Source organism: Sturnira hondurensis, unplaced genomic scaffold (genome assembly GCF_014824575.4).
Source record: "Sturnira hondurensis isolate 20B ecotype Veracruz unplaced genomic scaffold, ASM1482457v3 Scaffold0025598, whole genome shotgun sequence".
Taxonomy (NCBI): domain Eukaryota; kingdom Metazoa; phylum Chordata; class Mammalia; order Chiroptera; family Phyllostomidae; genus Sturnira; species Sturnira hondurensis.
The window spans coordinates 1,767,389-1,785,367 of record NW_028098229.1 but is presented as its reverse complement, the minus strand read 5'-3'; the positions used below and the strand labels follow the sequence as shown (position 1 = coordinate 1,785,367).

At 41.5% G+C, this 17,979-nt stretch overlaps 1 protein-coding gene and 1 pseudogene across 22 annotated transcripts in view; both read left to right on the top strand.

Annotated features, from left to right (window-relative positions):
* Window positions 1-17,979, top strand: part of PARD3 (par-3 family cell polarity regulator) — a 723,671-nt gene that overhangs the window by 151,941 nt on the left and 553,751 nt on the right. The window lies entirely within an intron of this gene.
* On the top strand, window positions 275-14,101 carry LOC118982715 (protein kish-A-like; annotated as a pseudogene).

The window sequence follows — 17,979 nt, the reverse complement described above, 5'->3', positions numbered from 1 at the left end:
GAGCTGCTGACATATGTTTGCTGAAGGCTGGTGGCCCACACCCCTGGTTTGAGCCCTGAAAAGCTGGTGTTCCCAGAAGGTGCCTTGGGCCTCTGCCAGGTTGGCGATGGGATACTGCCATGTGGGAGACTTGTCCCAGCCTGGTGGAGTGTTGCTGTGCAGAGAAGAGCATGGTGCCTAGAGGTTGCAGCGCCCTGGTGGCCCTCACCTGGTTTGACATCAGTTAGGTGAGCAGCCCCTGCACCAGGGGTCTATTTTAGTGCCTGCTTCCCAGATGGGCCTGCGGGGGTGGGAGTCAGCCTCTCAGCCTCATGTCTGCTGTCCACAGAGGGCCCAGAGGGGCAAGTACAATGAAGACCCGCCCTCCTTCCAGGCTGCTCTGGCCAGCCTCACAGCAGTGCCTGTCATCGCAGGGTGAGTCTTGCTGACTGTGTTGGCCTCTGGGCCCACATGTGACATCTCAGAGGTCTCACCTGACTCTGGGGTGACACAACTCACTCTGTTCCTGTTTTGGGGTATGTGAACTGGGGACTGTTTATTTTAATTCTGTGTCGTTGAGCAGAAATAAACCTGCCTTCCCATAGTCTGCCCTTAGTCACCACAGGCCCTTTCCTTTGTGCTTGCTACCCATCTTCTTTTCAAAAAATTCTTTTTTCCTCACAGTTGTGGGACAGGGGTAAAAATATAATGCTTATGTAAAAGTTGCAGCTTATTTCCGTTAATTTCCCAACAGAGAGGGCCTTTTTACATATGTTTTCTTACCTAAAACAAGAGGACACAAATATTGCAAAGGGAAACACAGTCATGAAATGCACTTTCCAACTGGACTGCGTGTTCACATGGGCCGTGACAGAAAACACCGATGGAAAATATTGTGCATATGATAGCAGTGGGCACATGGCAGTGGGCACTGTCTGTGGGCCAGACAGTGTGTGGCAGGTGGGGCAAGGACACGTGGATTTGGCCGAGGCTGTCAGCAGGCCTGTTTGGAGGAGGTAGAGCACGGGTTTGGGTGTTGAAGAGAAGGCTGGGTTATTAGTTTTTGCTAAGATGTGCCCATTTAAGATTTTTTCTGGGCCATTTTGGTTAACTATGGGAAGTGTAGTCTTTTAGTTTTCCTTTTAACCCTTGTTTTGTTAGGATGGTAAAACACTCTTGTCCCAGAGGTTTTAAATTCAAAGGCCTTGGTTTTAATTAAAGTTGAAGAATTTAAGTTACTTAAAACTGAACATAATTAGTTAAGGAAAAAAGTGTCATCATTGCCCATTAAAAGATGTGTAGAAAATTCCCATTTTGGTTTAGTAGCACCATTAAGTAATGCATCTCTGGTGTGTGTCAGCAGCCGTGCCTGGAGAAGTCGGCTCTGCTATAAACAGACACTGGCAGATGTGGGGAAACGCAGTCCCTCGCGGTGGGAGCAGCCTCGGGCGGTGTTCCGTGGCTCCTACTGCATGCGTCATCCACACAGTACGGGAAAGTATCACCTTTCAGTTTTGGGCTGTTGAAGCTCAACTTATATCCCCATGTGCTTTTTTGTGTTTTAGTAGGGCACTCTTGGGGTAGATTTTTTGCTGTTCTATCACTTTCCTTACTCTGCCGTAAGGGGCCAGAAACACGAGTTTCACATGTGACCTGCGAACTCTTGAACCTCTCATACACGGTTGAAGGGCCAGAAGAAGACTACCACCAGTCCATTTGTCAGAAAAAAGGGAAATAAATGGAAAAAGGTTACTGAAAAAGCTTATTTACACTCCTCAGTGATCATTTTGGAGAGTTATAAGAAATAAACCCACTGTGGAATATGCCCTGTGTGCAGAAGTCACAACCCAGGCAGTGCTGTCCTATGCGTTCTTTTGTCCAGCAAAATAATCTTGTATTTCAAAAAGCTTTTTGGGGAGTGGGTAAAGGAAACTAAAAAGCTGACTGAAGTTTATCCAATAGTTCCTTCAACTATAATTTATTTATTGTTTTTATGTATTTTGATGGGGCTAATTATAATTGCTATCTTTACAGATACAAAGTCATTTTTATCTCGTAAGTGACTTCTCCCCCAACCACAGAAGGGGGAAAATATTCTCTTCTAGTTTACCTTTTTTAAAAAAAAAGATTTTATTATTTATTTTCAGAGAGGGGAAGAGGGAGAGAAACATCGATATTCGAGAGAGACAGAGACATCAATTGGCTCACAATGCAGGCATGTGCCCCAGTGTGGAGTCAAACTGGCGACTTTTCAGTTCGCAGGCTGACCCTCAACCCCTTGAGCCATACCAGCCCACACCAGCCAAGGCTGTAGCTTATGTTTTTGTGATAATTTTTGAAAATAATTTTAGAGAAAGAGGAAGGGAGAGAAAGATCAATGTCTGGTTGCCTCTTGGCCCGCAACCCAGGCATGTGCCCCAGACTGGGAATTGAACCAACGACCCTCTGGTTTGCAGGCTAGTGTTCAATCCACTGAACTATACCAGCCAGGGCTCTTTTTGTGACAATTTAAAATGACTAGCTTTTGAGGTAGAAGTTATAATGTAGAATTATTTTCAGAAATTTCAAAGAAGGAAACATAATTTCCTTCCAAACATATAATTTTCTTATTTGATATCCCCATATTTAATCCATGATATCTGGAGGCTTTGGGTTTTAATTTAAAACAGCAGTAGCCTGCAAATTTAAAATAGATGTTTATATACAAATTATGGAAAGCATATACATCTGAAAAAAATGAAGTTCTTGAAAATGAATGATGATCTTGGATTTTTGTTTCTGGAGTGTTTTCCAAGTTAAGTTCTATAAATGTAGAACCTTATATCTCTAATATGTCTTCCATTATATCTCTAATAAATGTGTATTTATTGCCCTGTTAGAGGAGTTCTGTTCTTTGTTTTCAGCAAGGAATATGGTTAGATAGAATATAACTTTGGGGTAAAGTCAAATGTTCTAACTGAAACAAGTGTAGGAATGGCTGCCTTTTTGAAGAACCTGGTTCTTCTACTGAATTTTATGAAATGTGTGGAAATTAAATAATGAATAAATAAATGATTGAGATTCATGTATTGATTGAAAATTCTCTTCAGCTGGCACAGAAAGTTATGTAAATCTGTGCACTGTGGGTTGGATACTTATTTTATCAACATGCATTTTAAATTAAAATATATTTAGGTTCACACCATGAAGTAATAAGAGGAGAAAAATCTGACATAAAAAAATTGAATGTGTACAATATGACTATATTTGTCCTTATTGTAATAGCCTGTCACAAAACCTTCTAGAGAACGCAAGCATTATGCATGCTTCTTTATAAAGTAGAGTGTTTAAATAAAAGTTAATATGAGGTTTGTGTGTAGAGGTGTGACAGTAGAGGGCTCCTCATTTCAGGTCCTAGTGGGGAGTGAGGTGTCAGGGGTCCTCAACGTGTCCTAGAACTGCTAACGATGTACAAATATGTCATGCCTCTAGTGTGAAATGTTGGAAACTACTGATTTTTCAATGTTCTTGCTAGATGAAATCTTCTGTGCAAACCTTGGAATTTGCATTCTTCACCTGCCATGTATGCTCAAAGGTTTCTTGTTGGTGCATCAGGAATGTGCATGGCAAATGGTGATGTGAGTTTTTCCCCCTCTTCTAACGTTGGAGTGCTTTGCAGCTCTTACAGTTTTCATAAGGAATGAGAGCTGGTTTACTGTTAGTGATTCAACTTTGAACCAGAAATTTCCCACTTGTCTTTCAGGCTTTTGAATCTGTTTAATTAAAGTGTCCTGTAATTGCAAATTTTATTTGTAAAAGTTTGAAGCTGATAATGTGCAAGCAGAATAGAAATACAGAAACAGATTGGACTTTGAGTTGATATACTCATTCCCAATTTCATTTTACTGTTTAATTCATCAAATGGCCCCATTGTATTCTTTCATTGTCTTTTTAATAAGTTAGTTACATTCCAAATTAAAGGGCAGATTTATGCTAATGTTGATTTAAGTTTGTTTTTGTTTGAGGGTTCTATGAAAAATTTTGTTTGCAAAATGGGTTCTCCTGATTTAGACAGTGAAATGGAGGAAGAGAGGAAGCTTCTAGTTCTCAAGTTACAGGACTGATAAGAAAGCCTTGGGGGAGTGGTGGCTAGTGGGTTCACCTTAAATATTGCCCTGGCGTTGAGGTATGTGCATAGTCATGAGTGTGGAGGGAGAGGTGTATGTGGTGCAAGTGGGTTAGAAAGTGAATGCCTCTGCCAGACAAAATGTTGAGTAGGTGAAAATGACGCAGTCTCAGACATAAAGAAGTCAGTTTTTTTGGAGACCCAATTGGAAGTAGTCAATTAGGTGATAATGTAGCTAAAAAGACATTTGAAGTTTTGAAGTGTTATATTTTAAGTTGTCTCATCTCTTGGTTGATTTAAACATATGTTTGGTTCATTTTGGCTCTGTTCTTTTTCAGGTTGATTTTCTTTTAAAATGGGATCACGGGCATTTACCAGAGTTGTATTTTTCCTTTTCTGAGTTGTTACTTTCTCATTTCTATGCTAATTGTGACTTATTTTGTCACTGTTTTGGATGTGTTCTCACATGCTGGCCTCATTGGTGTAGGAGCTGAGAAAAGCTATTTTTAGCGGGGTGGAAAATGAAAGTATATCAATTTTTAAAGATGTTACTGAATTTTCAGACAAAGCTAAGAATTTCTAAAGAGCTTGGACATTTGTGCATTCTATAATGTTGGGGGGTTTTAGGTCAAAAGGCTTAGGATTTTATTCAGGTTCTTTGTTCATAGGTCATTGTTATTGAGTCACCATTGAGTGCTTAATAAATTCATGTAATTGGTAAGTTCTTAACATTTTAAAGTAAAGAATAGGAAATCAGAATTTCAGAGGAAGTGATAGAACAGTTGAGCTTCTTTTTTCTTAAAGCACTCGGGTTATGGTTTACAAAGGTCATAGTTTGGAGGATCCTCTGTTGTTGTATTAATAAACTTTTTGCAGCAGAGAATATAGGTGAGTACCAATATTTAGGGACAGACCATAGCTAAAACTTTAAAATGTTTTCATTTTTTTAAAAAATTCTAACTAAATTGTGTTTCTTTTAAATTTTACTTCACAGTTTTACCCAAACTAAGAAATAAAAATAAGTTAAAAAATTTAAGATATGATTTTGATTTCTTTAGGCTCTCTGTGTCCCTGGAATATAGCCCTTTTTTTCTTTCAGGGTAGCTGTCTCTTTTCTAAGTTTAAATTTATAAAACTGGTACTATCCCCTTACCCATGTGTGAAACAGTGAGTTGATTGTGGTATATTGGGGTGGATTACTAAGTTATTTATAGAAAAATTGAAATATACATGGTCTCCCACAAGTAATGTCCCTTTTCTATTACAAAATCTTTTATTACAAAATCATAACCATGTAACTATGACATAACAATATCACACTCAAGAGCACTATATTGGCATTTTAGGTGGAATGTATAAATTGAAACTATACATTATTACACACATATTATTACCTACCAATCACACTCAAGCATGCATTACTTCTTCCAGACCCTGTATTTTAAAAAACTTATTTTAAAAAAAATTATGTAAAATGTCAACTTGTATTAAAACGTTTGTTTTAAAAATTTCGCTTATTTATTTTTAGAGAGGGGGAAGGGAAGGAGAAAGAGAGACATCAATATGTGGTTGCATCTTGCACCCCCTCTACTGGGTACCTGGCCCCGCAACCAGGGCCTGTGCCTTGACTGGGAACCCAACTGGCGACCCTTTGGTTCGCAGCCCACACTCAATCCCCTGAGCCACATTAACCAGGGCAAAATGTTTTAAATATATATCAGATATTATATTTTGAGTATGATTTAAGGAAAGAAATGATGTGGGTACAATTAGATAATATGTTAGTAAATGCTATCATTCTTTGTTTTGTTACCATGAGCAGTAAAGCTTTTTTTTTTGGTTTCACCCCCATTTTCTTTGAACTTTATAGTTTTTTATTACCTTTCTCTGTCTTCTGACTACTCATTGTCAGAGAACTTGATGTTCTGAAGTTTGCTATCCCCAGAGCTTCAGCTCTTACTGTCTCCTTCAGAGTCAGTTCTGAAGTAATTCTCAGCGTCTCCTGCACTTCCCTCTGAGAGAGTAAGTCCTCTTTCCCAGGCAGTAGAGCCAAACGAGAGAGAGGCCATGGACTCAAATGACTTAACATTAGTTGACTTAAATACCAGGAGCACTGTTTCCAAGAAGAAACAGAATTCTTTTCTTTGCTCCAAATTAGCTCTTTGCCTCTGAAAGTTAGGTCCGCACATGTTAACACACACACATACCAGTATGTGTGGACTGTATGTATGTGTACTGTACATATTTTTTACTTTTCTGTGTTTATATACTTTTCCTGTAAGGGTGGCCTTGCAGTATATTCCTAGCAATTGCTGTGCTTTAGTAACTTGTATAAATTCATTCATAAAAGAGTCTGCTGACCAGTGGAGTTTGAATTATAAATTTACAGCTTGTGATATAAAGATATAAAGCATATTTAAAATAAAAATTTAACAAAGCTTCTGGAAAAGGATGCAAAATGGTTTTCGCACATTGATCTGAAATGGTTTCTTCCATAAATTTGGAACTCCAGAAAGTTGGAAGGTGATCCCTGGAGAATATTGGACTAAAAACTGTTTTTAAGCCTTTTTTTTTTCCTATAGGAAATGAATTTGTTTGCCCTATTCCTGTGGTGCCGTATTGTCTGAATTTTCTTTCTGTTCTTATAATAGGCTGAAAAAAATAAGGCTGTTTGCTAATCCTCTGGATGCTTTGTGATACTGTGTTGTGGGGTTGAATAATTATGATTAATTATAAGCTGGACCATGTGCATTTCAGAGAGTAGGTTGTAATGAAATAAAATGTAATGATTTTCATGTTGTGCTGCTGGTGTGTATTTATGATACATAGCTCTGTTACTCCTACAAGATGTACTCTGTAATTTCACAGATGTTGTTGAGCTCAAATTTTAAATGATAAAAATTTTTGGGGTTGCTTTCTAATGAAAATGAGTTTTATATTTATTTGTATTTCACAGGCTATATCTAAGAAAGGTGAGAACTAATAGCTGAGTCAAAGAGAAAGCAGGTGATCAAAGCATACCTATACACAGTTTAATCAGGGTGCATGTTGGCTTTTTTGTGTATTATTGTTCATTTTACATTATCTTTATTTTTTAATAAAAGTGAAAAATAATTTTTAAATATATTTTATTGATTATGCTATTACAGTTGTTTCATTCCCCCCCCTTTACTCCCCTCTGCCCTGAACACCCCCTCCCATCCACATTCCCACCCTTTAGTTAATGTCCATGTGTCATACTTACGTTCTTTAGCTTCTACATTTCCCTTACTATTCTTAACCTTCCCCCTGTCTGTTTTCTACCTACCATCTATGCTACTTATTCTCTGTATCTTTTACCCATCTCTCCCCCTTCCACTCCCCTGTCGATAAACTTCCATGTGATCTCCATTTCTGTGGTTCTGTTCCTGTTTTTGTTGTTTGCTTAGTTTTCTTTTGTTTTTGTTTTAGGTGTGGTGGTTAATGATTGTGAGTTTGCTGTCGTTTTACTGTTCATATTTTTCATCTTCTTTTTTTAGATAAATTCCTTTAACATTTCATATAATAAGGGCTTAGTAATGATGAACTCCTTTAACTTGACCTTATCTGAGAAGCACTTTATCTGCCCTTCCATTCTAAATGAAAGTTTTGCTGGAGAGAGCAATCTTGGATGTAGGTCTTTGGATTTCATGACTTGGAATACTTCTTTCCAGCCCCTTCTTGCCTGTAAGGTCTCTTTGGGGAAATCAGCTGACAGTCTGATGGGAAGTCCTTTGTAGGTAACTGTCCCCTTATCTCTTGCTGCTTCTAGGATTCTCTCCTTTGTTTTAATCTTGGATAATGTAATTGCAGTGTGCCTTGGTGTGTTCCTCCTTGGGTCCAACTTCTTTGGTACTCTCTGAGCTTCCTGGACTTCTGGAAGTTTATTTTCTTTGCCAAATTGGGGAAGTTCTCCTTTATTATTCGTTCAGATAACTCTTCCACTTGTTGCTCTTCCTCTTCTCCTTCTGGTACCCCTATAATTTGGATGTTGGAATGTTTATAGATGTCCTGGAAGTTCCTAAGCCTCTCCTCATTTTTTTGAATTCTTATTTCTTCATTCTTTTCTGGTTGGATGTTTCTTTCTTTCTTCTGGTCCACACCATTGATTTGAGTCCCAGTTTCCTTCCCATCACTTTTGGTTCCCTGTACATTTTTCTTTATTTCACTTAGCGGAGCCTTCATTTTTTCATCTAATATGTGATAAAATTTAACCAATTCTTTGAGCCCCCCAATTATCTGTGTTTTGAACTGTGCATCTGATAGGTTGTCTATCTCTGTTGCTTAGTTGTATTTTTTCTGGAGCTTTGATCTGTTCTTTCATTTGGGCCATTTTTTTGGTCTTGATGCACCTGTTACATTGAGGGGTGGAGCCTTAGGTATTCTCCCCATGCGGGGTAACCCCGCATCTCAGCATTGTGATGTTGTAAGTGGGGAGGGGTCCAAGAGGGGACAGTGGCTCTTGCTCAGTCACTTCCCCTGCTTCCCACAATCAAATTGGGCCCTTCTAGTGCTGATACGCTAATGAGTTAAAATACTTGCAGCGATTGATCAATTGTGGATTGATTCTGAGCATGCCTTTAAATTCAGGAAAAAGGTTATTTTATGTGTTGGATGTTAGGTTATATTTATTAAAATTTGTAGTAGAGGTAGTTTTGGTTGATTTATTGCTACCCATGAGAGTTTAAAGTTTTGTAAATCTGCTTTGAAGTTAAATACATTAACTGAGAAGAGTTATTACATTACTTTTTTTACTAGCCTGAACTGGCTTGCTTATCTATCTATCAATCTATCTATTTATTTATTTTTTATGCTGTTACAGTTGTATCTGTTCTTTCTTCCTTTTCCCATCTCTACCCAGCCCTACCCTCTCCCATCCCTTAGTCAATCTCCATATTGTTGTCTGGGTCCATAGGTCATGCATAAATATTCTTTGGCTAAGCCCTTCACCATCTTTCATCCAGTCCTCTCTCCTCTCTGGCAGCTGACAGTCTGTTCCATGCATCTGTGCTTCTGTTTCTGTTTTGTTCATTAGTTTATTATGTTCATTCGATTCCACATATAAGTAAGATCATGTGGGTTTTTTTTTTTTTCACTGACTGGCTTGTTTCACTTAGCATAATAATCTCCAGTTCCATCTGTGTTGTCCCAAAAGGTAAGAATTTCTTCTTTTTTACTGGTGCTTAGTATTCCATTGTATAAATGAACCACAGCTTTTTTATCCACTGTACTACTGATGGGCACTCACTTATGCTGTTTCCAGATGTTAGCAATTGTAGATAGCACTGCTATGAATGTAGGGGTATGTTAATTTTTACTTAAGACTCATTAGTATTGTGTACTTGATTGGCTGATAAAATAGTTGTTATCTCCCTGCAAGTTGTTTTCTAGCCCACAATTACTTAGTCATTTCACTGGCAAATTGCTTGTGTGTTATACTCTTACTTTTCCCAGAATGAGAATGGTACCCATCTTGCAGTATTGGTATGATAATTAACAATAATAATTTCTATTCATTATATCCAGTACTAGAGGTTAGCATTAAGACACTGTCTGTATCCATTATCTCATGAAATGTTTTCTAGAGCAGAACATCAATCATCAGAGTTGCCCATGTATTGACCGAAGTTGCACACAGCTTCTGGGAAGCTGAGTTAGGACAGTGCATGGAGAGCACCCAGCACAGTGCCTCTCACACTATTGCTATTGTTACAAATACATAATGCTTATTTGGGGAATGAGCTAAGGAGCTGAACACTTCTTTTTTTTAACAATTCATTGCCTTATGCTTTTCAAAAATCATGGATATATATGTGTGTGCTTCCTGAGGGATAATTTCTTTCTGACTAATAGGGAAAATATGGATATAATTAAGGATATTGGGGTGTATTTTAAAAAAGATTTTATGTGTTAAAATTGTTTTGAATTTTTATATTTTTCATGCATAACTTTAGAACACTTGGGCCTATACATACAATCACATACACATATTTTTTGCTTATCCCCATGTTCATGTGTAGTTTACACAGTATATTTGTAGATGCATACTATATTTAAACTACTTCTGTAAATGTTTTCCATCTTCATGTACATGGATTAAAATAAATTTTATTAGTTTTTAGTGTCCCCCATGCCCCCACTATCTCATTATGAAAATCTGTGTGTGGAACCTCAGGAGTGGTGGGATTCTTGTGGTCTATCCAAGATCCAGATTTTTTTTCAGAACCTTCTATAATTTTATTCTGATTTGCCTTCTTAGAAGTTCATAAGGAAGAAATTCTAAAAATGGTATTAATCTTGTGATTTGTCTGTTCATAATGGCACCAGGGAGGGGATTCTTGCTCCTTCTCAGAATAGAAATCAGAGAGGAGGCCAGACGGATTCGAAGGAAGAGTGTCACTGAAAGCTCGGTGGAGAAAAAGGAGAAGGGGAGAGAGCTTGATAGGTGCTAAGAGCTGTTGCTGGAACTGCTGCTGGGTCTGGTTGTGTAGAGCTGGGTTCTTCATGCCAGTTGCAGCGAGTGTCCATCTCTTTGCCTTCCAGGTTCCTGCCCCGGGCGGGTGTCTGTGGCACAGGCATGTGGACGAGCTCTGTGGGGAGTGCCTAAAGAGGGACTGTAAACTTATCTAAGGAGAGACTTAAAGAAAAAAGCTGAAGAACATTCTCATCCATTTAAGAGAGGCTCGGCTTGTCTCAATATTTGAAATTAAATTTGATAGGGCATGAGGAAAACCTAGAATTACTCCCTTATGTTTCTTGTCCTTGCCTTACTCAGGATGGGAGTGCTCTGTGCTCCTTCTCATGGTGTGGTTTTCCTCCAGTTCTGTCAGTTTTGTTCAGATAATGCTTCTAAGTATTATACTTTCATGTGAAGTATTTCTGTTATTTCCACAAAAATGTCGCATTTGAATAGTGTATTTGTTTTCCATTTCTATTTTGAGGACTACATTTTTATAACAGGAGACTAACTTTGCTGTTAGGCAAGGTCATGCTTTTAAAATATCTACTCTAAGGTACAAAATTGTGATGGAAATTATTAATATTTGTATTACCTGTATTTTGTAAGTAACTAGTAAACACACAGTACCTCTGAAAACAATTAATTTTCCTAGTCACAACAGAATTTTTTAATGTAAACTTTGAGGCATTATGAATGTAAGAATAAACTTATCCTCATTCCGCCTCATTCTAGAATCATGATTTTCTTTCAATTTTAGGAAATAAATGAGTTTGTCAGGCATCATGAAAGTATATTGATTTCAGCTCTAATATATTGTTCAGGGACTAGCATGTTTTTAGCAACTAGTTCTTGTTAAAAGAGAAAAGAAAACCATACTCTTTGGGGGGGGGGGTCATTCCATGAATGTATTTCCCTGGGTGTTGCTTACTTTCTAAAATCAGAAAGAGTTAAAAATCTCCATGTATACTATCAACAGACACATACAGCTTAGCTAAGTCAATTAAATTTGCAAATATAAATAAGCTGTGGGTATTTTCTAGTTGTTCCATTGGTTAGCACAGTTTATGAAGCCTAGAGTTTACTCATATACAATGTTCAGCAATTTCATTTTATTCATAATCAATAAAGATTATGAACTGAAACAAAGCACAGTCAAAGAATAATTCCTAACATGCCTAGCATTTTCTAGGAACTCCATGGATATTCTTTAGTCAGTGAACATAGTTCAACCATGATCGTACTGATTCCTTAGAATTGTCCTCCCATTCATTCCTGGTACAGACATGATGTCTTTCCTTTGATGATGTAGCACTTTTTGATGCATTTGAGAATTCCCCCAGAGGTCCTCTAAGGCTGGATTTTTGTTAATATTGTCTGTGTAATGATTTAGTTGTTTGAAGAGCGTCCTGTTCTTCCCACAATGCCCAACCAGTTTTTGATGAGTTCTGCCCTTTTCTGCTGTTTTTCTCACAGTGACACAGTCTGGCATGTATAGCATGTTAGCTGGTAGAAGGGTTTGAAGAGCAGCCATTGAGACAAACCAGACTCTTGTTTAGGAGCAGCCTCATAATTTGCAAAGCACAGTACAAAGTAATGTGTGCACCCTTTGTTCATAAATCAAGAATTTCAAGCTGTTGACCACAGAGCTTGAGCCCCGTGGGGCGCTCTGTGCTAGTGCACAGGGGTGGTCTGTACCCTGCTCCTGTTCTCAGACAAATGAAAGCAGCCATCCCTGAGTGTGTCTCACAGAGCTTTGAGTCTAGTGCTGGACAGTCGATCAGGGTAGGGGTAACCTATCTCTTTCCATTTTAAGTCTTTGGAGTTTTCCTGGCTAGTTCATCCCTGACCCTTCAACGGTGCAGAATGAGTTCTGAGGGGTGCCAGGTGACACACACAGAAATGTCTGATAGGTACCCGAAGATGAATACACATTTTCCTTCCTTTTCTCAACACATTTGGAACAGAAAAAGGATGATAAAAACAGATATCACCTATGGTCAGTGCCATTCAGAATCTGTCATTTCCATTCATACGCCTTTCCTTTCCAATATCTGGTTACTTTATTCAACTGTTTTTCTTTTAGCTATTAGACATTAAGAATTCCTGTTGTTAGCACAAAACCCATCAGATGAGTGTCCTCTTGGGAGTGCCCTCAACTTTCTTATTTCTGATATGACGCTGAAATGGTGTGTGGGTGTTAGCACAGTTGTATTTCCCCTGGAGGATTGTTTGTAAATATGAGCTGCTTGTGTTGTGAATTTATCTGTAAAGTGATGGAATTTTTATGGTTATAATGTATCTGGAGTAGTGACTGTGTGGGTGGGATAGGTTAAAGCTCTCTTCATTTTGAAATCTATAAAATGCAAAAAAGTTGGTCCTGCCTTTCAAGAAGCTTAGATTGTCCTCTAAAGAGTAAGCTTTGTGCCAAGGTACATTTGTCAGGTTTCCTGTCATCTTTCGGGATAACTCCTTATACATCCCAGCTGTGCTAAGGCTGTACTATTGACACTGTTAACTTTTACAGAAATGTGGCTCCTTTACCACTGAAGACCCAGAAAAAAAAAACAGCCATCCAAGAGAAATCTTGGAAAATCATGTTCCACAACATGCTAACTTGATGAAGGGAATAGATCAGGCATGTTTTCTTCACTTCTACCCTCATCTTTCTCCTCCTCCTCCTCCTTTCTCTTGGTCATTCTGCCTGTTTGAGGTACCCCCTATTCCCACACTGCCTTCCCCTCCTACCCCAAGCATATACCTTTAGACACCCTGCCCACATATGTGGACATGTATGATTTCTCCTATGAAAACCGGCAAGATGAATGAGAAATTACATGCATTTGTTGTTCGACTGGTTAATTTCATAACTCTCACTGAGGTCTGTTTCATTTAGGCACATGTACATTGCTTTTCTCTCTTTGTAAATGAGGGAGTTAGGGGAAAGCCCCAAAAGTCCAAATCCAGTATCGATTCTGAAGAGCTGACTTATAGCCTTATTCAAATTCATAAGAGCTTTAATAGGAGAAACCGATAGGGGAACACAAGAGTTAAAGATTTCAGCTTCAGTTGCAGTTGGTAAGCTTAAGTGATTAATGCATGTGGAGAGCCGTTATTCCAGGAACTGCAATGCATGACCTAGAGACTCCAGGAAGTTGACAGCAGTTCAGTGTTTGTGCCTCAGGGGGCCTGCATCCCATGTGTGTGATGCAGATAAAGAATTGTTGATCAACAGTAAGGGTAATGTGGTTGGAGCTTCACCAGCGTCACTGTGTCTGCCATTTTCCATTTTCAGAGACTATTGACTATAATCTTGCTGCTTGTATGTACCAGTACTTGTATCTGATCCTTGGCACCCAGTCTCCTGGACAGAAATAAAACTGGATTGTTTGGTATATTTTGGAAGTGCACCAGAATGGGCGATCGGAACAGTCCTTATGTTGCATTAGGCTGTATAGTGATGGCCTTCAGCATCCTCGTCACACAGTAGCTTGGAAAAATACCTGAATTTAATTCCCAACAGATTTAAGTATAAAAAGGGGAATTATTGAAAGGTTTTCTTAGGCTCTGCCAAGGAAGAAATGCCAATCAGCCACAAAGTTAGGCAGTATAGAGCTTTATTGGGTTTTGCACACCCGAGCGAGATTCTCTGGTCCCCAGGCAGGGGAGGGGAGCTGTGGAAGTCATGCCCAAGCAGGGAATATGGCGGGGTTTTATTTTGGCTGGCTCTCATCCTGGGAGCTGGGGATTGGTCCCCTTTGAATAAAGCAGCAATATATCATTGGTGGCGTAACTGGGGCTCAGGTTGCTATGCGGATATCCATTTTGGCAAAGCTTGCCCTTTTCACTCTCTAGTTTGATGTCAGCCGTCTTTTCCAGGTTGTAGTTCAGCCGCCATTTTGTCCTACCCTGCCCATCTTCACATTCGACCTCTTTGATAGGATAAGGGGTGCCATGTTCTATCTGTGGGGGGAGGCATAGAGGGGAGAGGCTAGAGGTTGGCCGTTTCTGGTTCATCAGGGAGGGGCAAGTAGGTTTTCTAACAGCGGGAGGATAAGGGAGGAGGAAGGGGTTGGGTTTTGCGTGATCTGGAGAGTGGCACCTAATAGTTGGAGAACATCCCGTCCTAGAAGTGGAATAGGGCAGGAGGGCATGACAAGGAATGAATGGGAAAAGGGAAAGCCATCCAGACTGCAGTTAAGCGGGGGAGTGGGGGGGGGGTTGCCACAGGCGAGATGGAGTCCCGTCAACCCCCATGACCGAGATCTGGGAAGGAGTAAGAGGTCCTGAAAAAGATGGTTAAACAGAGTAGGTAGCCCCTGTATCCACTAGGAAAGAGATGGACTTACCCGCTGCCTGCACTGTCACCCTGGGCTCGGTGAGGGTGATGGGGGTCTTTGAGTCCGGGCCACTTCAATTGTCTAGGAGTCTGAGAAGTTCCAGCATGGCCAGGGAAGAGTCCACACCCTGATTGGCTGGTCCCCTGTGTGGAGGTGCCGAGGACGAGCCTCTAAGGGGACAGGCATCCCTCCAGGGGCCAAGCTGTTGGCAATCTTGGCAAGGCTTCGTTGGTGGCTGAGGTTGAGGACACTGGCGGGCCCAGTGCCCTTCTTTGCCACACTTGAAACGGGCCCCCGGTGGGGTGTTCTGTGGCCCGGACTTAGACACTGCCCCCGTGCCAATGTTTGTCCTTGGCTGCCGGGCTGCTAGCATAGCTTGGGTTTGCAGGGCTACCTTTTGCTGTAGGCAAACCTGGTGGGCAGCCTCAGCCTCTGCTTCCCGGTTGTTGAAAACCTGAAATGCCATATTTACCAGATCTCGGATGGGGGTTTGGGGGCCATCCTTGGCCTTTTTAAGTTTTCTTCTAATGTCTGGGGCTGACTGGGAGATAAAGTGAGTAGCTAAGACAGTGGCCCGAGCGTTAGAAGCTGGGTCAAGGTGAGTACAGAGCACCATTGCCTTGGTTAGTCTGTTGAGAAACAGTGCCGGCTTTTCTCCTGGGCCTTGGTGACCTCTCTGAGCTTATTGTAGATGACTGCTTTCTGGGCAGATTGGTGCATACCTGCTATCAGGCACTCGACCATTTGGTTGCGGCGCCTCCAACCCACCTGTCCTACCTGGTAGTCCCAGTCTGGTTCCACCGCTGGCATGGCTTCAGCCCCTACTGGCATGAGGGGATTGGTGGTGTGGGTTTGGTCTGCATGAGCCCCAGCTGCAGTCTGGACGCAGTCGCACTTGTCTGGGGTTATGGTGGAAGTTAAGATGATATCTAGGTCATGCCATGTGAGGTCATAAGCCTAGACTAGGTATTGGAATTCCCCAATAAAATTGGTAGGGTTAGTGGAGAACGAGCCTAGGCGTTTTTCAATTGAAGAGAGGTCACTTAGTGAGAAGGGGACATGGACCTGAACGACACCTTCTTCTCCTGCCACTTTCTGGGCAGGGGGTGGGAGCAAATGCAGGAGTCTAGGGGCTGTAGATTCAGGTGGGAGCTAGTATGCGAGCTAACTGGGGAAGAAAGGCCTTCAGAGGGAGGGGGAGAATCCAGTTAAGAGGGGAGGGCTGGGGCTGGAGTAGCTGTTGGCGGGAGTTGATAAGGAGGGGGAGAAGGAGGGGAAGCAAGGTCTTCAGGGGAGTCAGAGAAGGAGGAGGGAGGTTCTGGGGCATTAGGCTTAGGAGGCTGGACGGGTTCAGGGTTCCCTCAGGCTAGGAGAACTTGGGCTGTGGAACATTGGGCGCACAGATCCGGGCGGGAATGCAAGACCCTAAAGCCCTGAATGTAGGGGACCTCAGACCATTTGCCAGTTCGTCTGCAACAATTACCTAGGTCAGTAAGGGTACCGAAATTGAAAGTGCCTTCAGGAGGCCAGGTTTTAGGATTATCGAGCCTAATATAACAGCCAGGCTGTAGTGGATAGAAGAATCAGCCATTTTTTTTGCTTGAGGCCAGGATCAATTGTTGGCAAATTTTTCAGGAGGCACTCTAGAGGTGACTTAGGGTCTGGTTTGGACTCCTGTCCCCCCAATTCCTGGTCCCATGAGGATCAGCAAATGGGGATTGGTATCTCTCAACCCAATCTGCTGATGAGTCTGGTAAAAATGGGGGTCTGGGTCCAGGGACATCACCTCTGGTGCCCAGAACCTGTCAGCAGAGGGAGAGCGGCCTCTCTCGGAAGGGTCACCCCAATGCAGCACTGAGGTTTTGGTGTGAAAGCATTCTCTCCCAGCAGATGGGGGCGTCGGGATCAGCATTTGGGGATCAGAGACATAAGGGCAACGGCACTTACCCTGGTTCTTAGTCTGGACTGGTGGGGTGGCCGCGAGGCCTCCTTGGGGAGTGGGGAGAGGAGCAGTCTTCAGCAGACAACTCCTCCCGGGTTTCGGCACCAAATGAAAGGTTTTCTTAGGCTCTGCCGAGGAAGAAGTGCCAATCAGCCACAAAGTCAGGGGATATAGAACTTTATTGGGGTTTGCGCATCCAGGCGAGGGTCTTTGGTCCACAGAGTGGGCCAGGGAAGTCTCACCCAAGCTGGGAATATGGCAGGGTTTTATTTTGGTTGGCTCTCTTCATGGGAGCTGGGGATTGTTCCCCTTTGAACAAAGGGGCGATATATCATTGGTGGTTCTCCTCGGGCTCAGGTTGCTTTGTGGATATCCGTTTTGGCAAAGCCCGCCATTTCGGCGCTCTGGTTTGATGTTAGCTGTTCTTTCCTGGGTTGTAGTTCATCCGCCATTTTGGCTTGTAGTTCAGCTGCCATTTTGTCCTACCCCGCCCATCCTGACAATTATCTCAGAAAATAATGGGAAGAATGGTTAACTTTATCTCTGAACATTGAATGAGATAAATTTCCAGCTGCTGCTTTCTATTTTGTTATTAGACCAGTTGTTACAGAACCGACCCAGGAGGTGGGGCAAGATACTGTTCCCGAATGGCCCCCCCTGTCCTGGGGTCCCCTTGTACTACATTTGCATTGCCCTCCGCCAGGGAATTATAGCTCTCAATGTCAAGAGATTGGTGAAAAGGAAAGGAACTATTTATTTGAAAGTTATATAGACTTAGGGTAATGACTTAATGTCTTTGTTAAAATCCCAAACTTCCTTATAACACCCATGAACACACAGTCCTTTCTTCCCCCTTTGCTCAGTCAGGGGTACTGTATCTCAGGGAAAGAAATAGAAGTCTGTGGCTCAGCTGGCTCCTGGTTCTTCCTAGTAATCTGTGCTTGGCTGGTCAGCCTCCCACGGTTTCCAACACCATCAGCTGTGTCGCCTCGATCTGAGGTTCTTAATCCAAACCCATATGGCACCTTCTCATGTCCCACCAGCAAGAGTCCTTTCACCCCTTTCCTTCCTGCAGTGTCTCTCCTGCATTCTCCCAAACTGCTAAGAGACAGAGCACTGCATCACTGCTACATCTTGC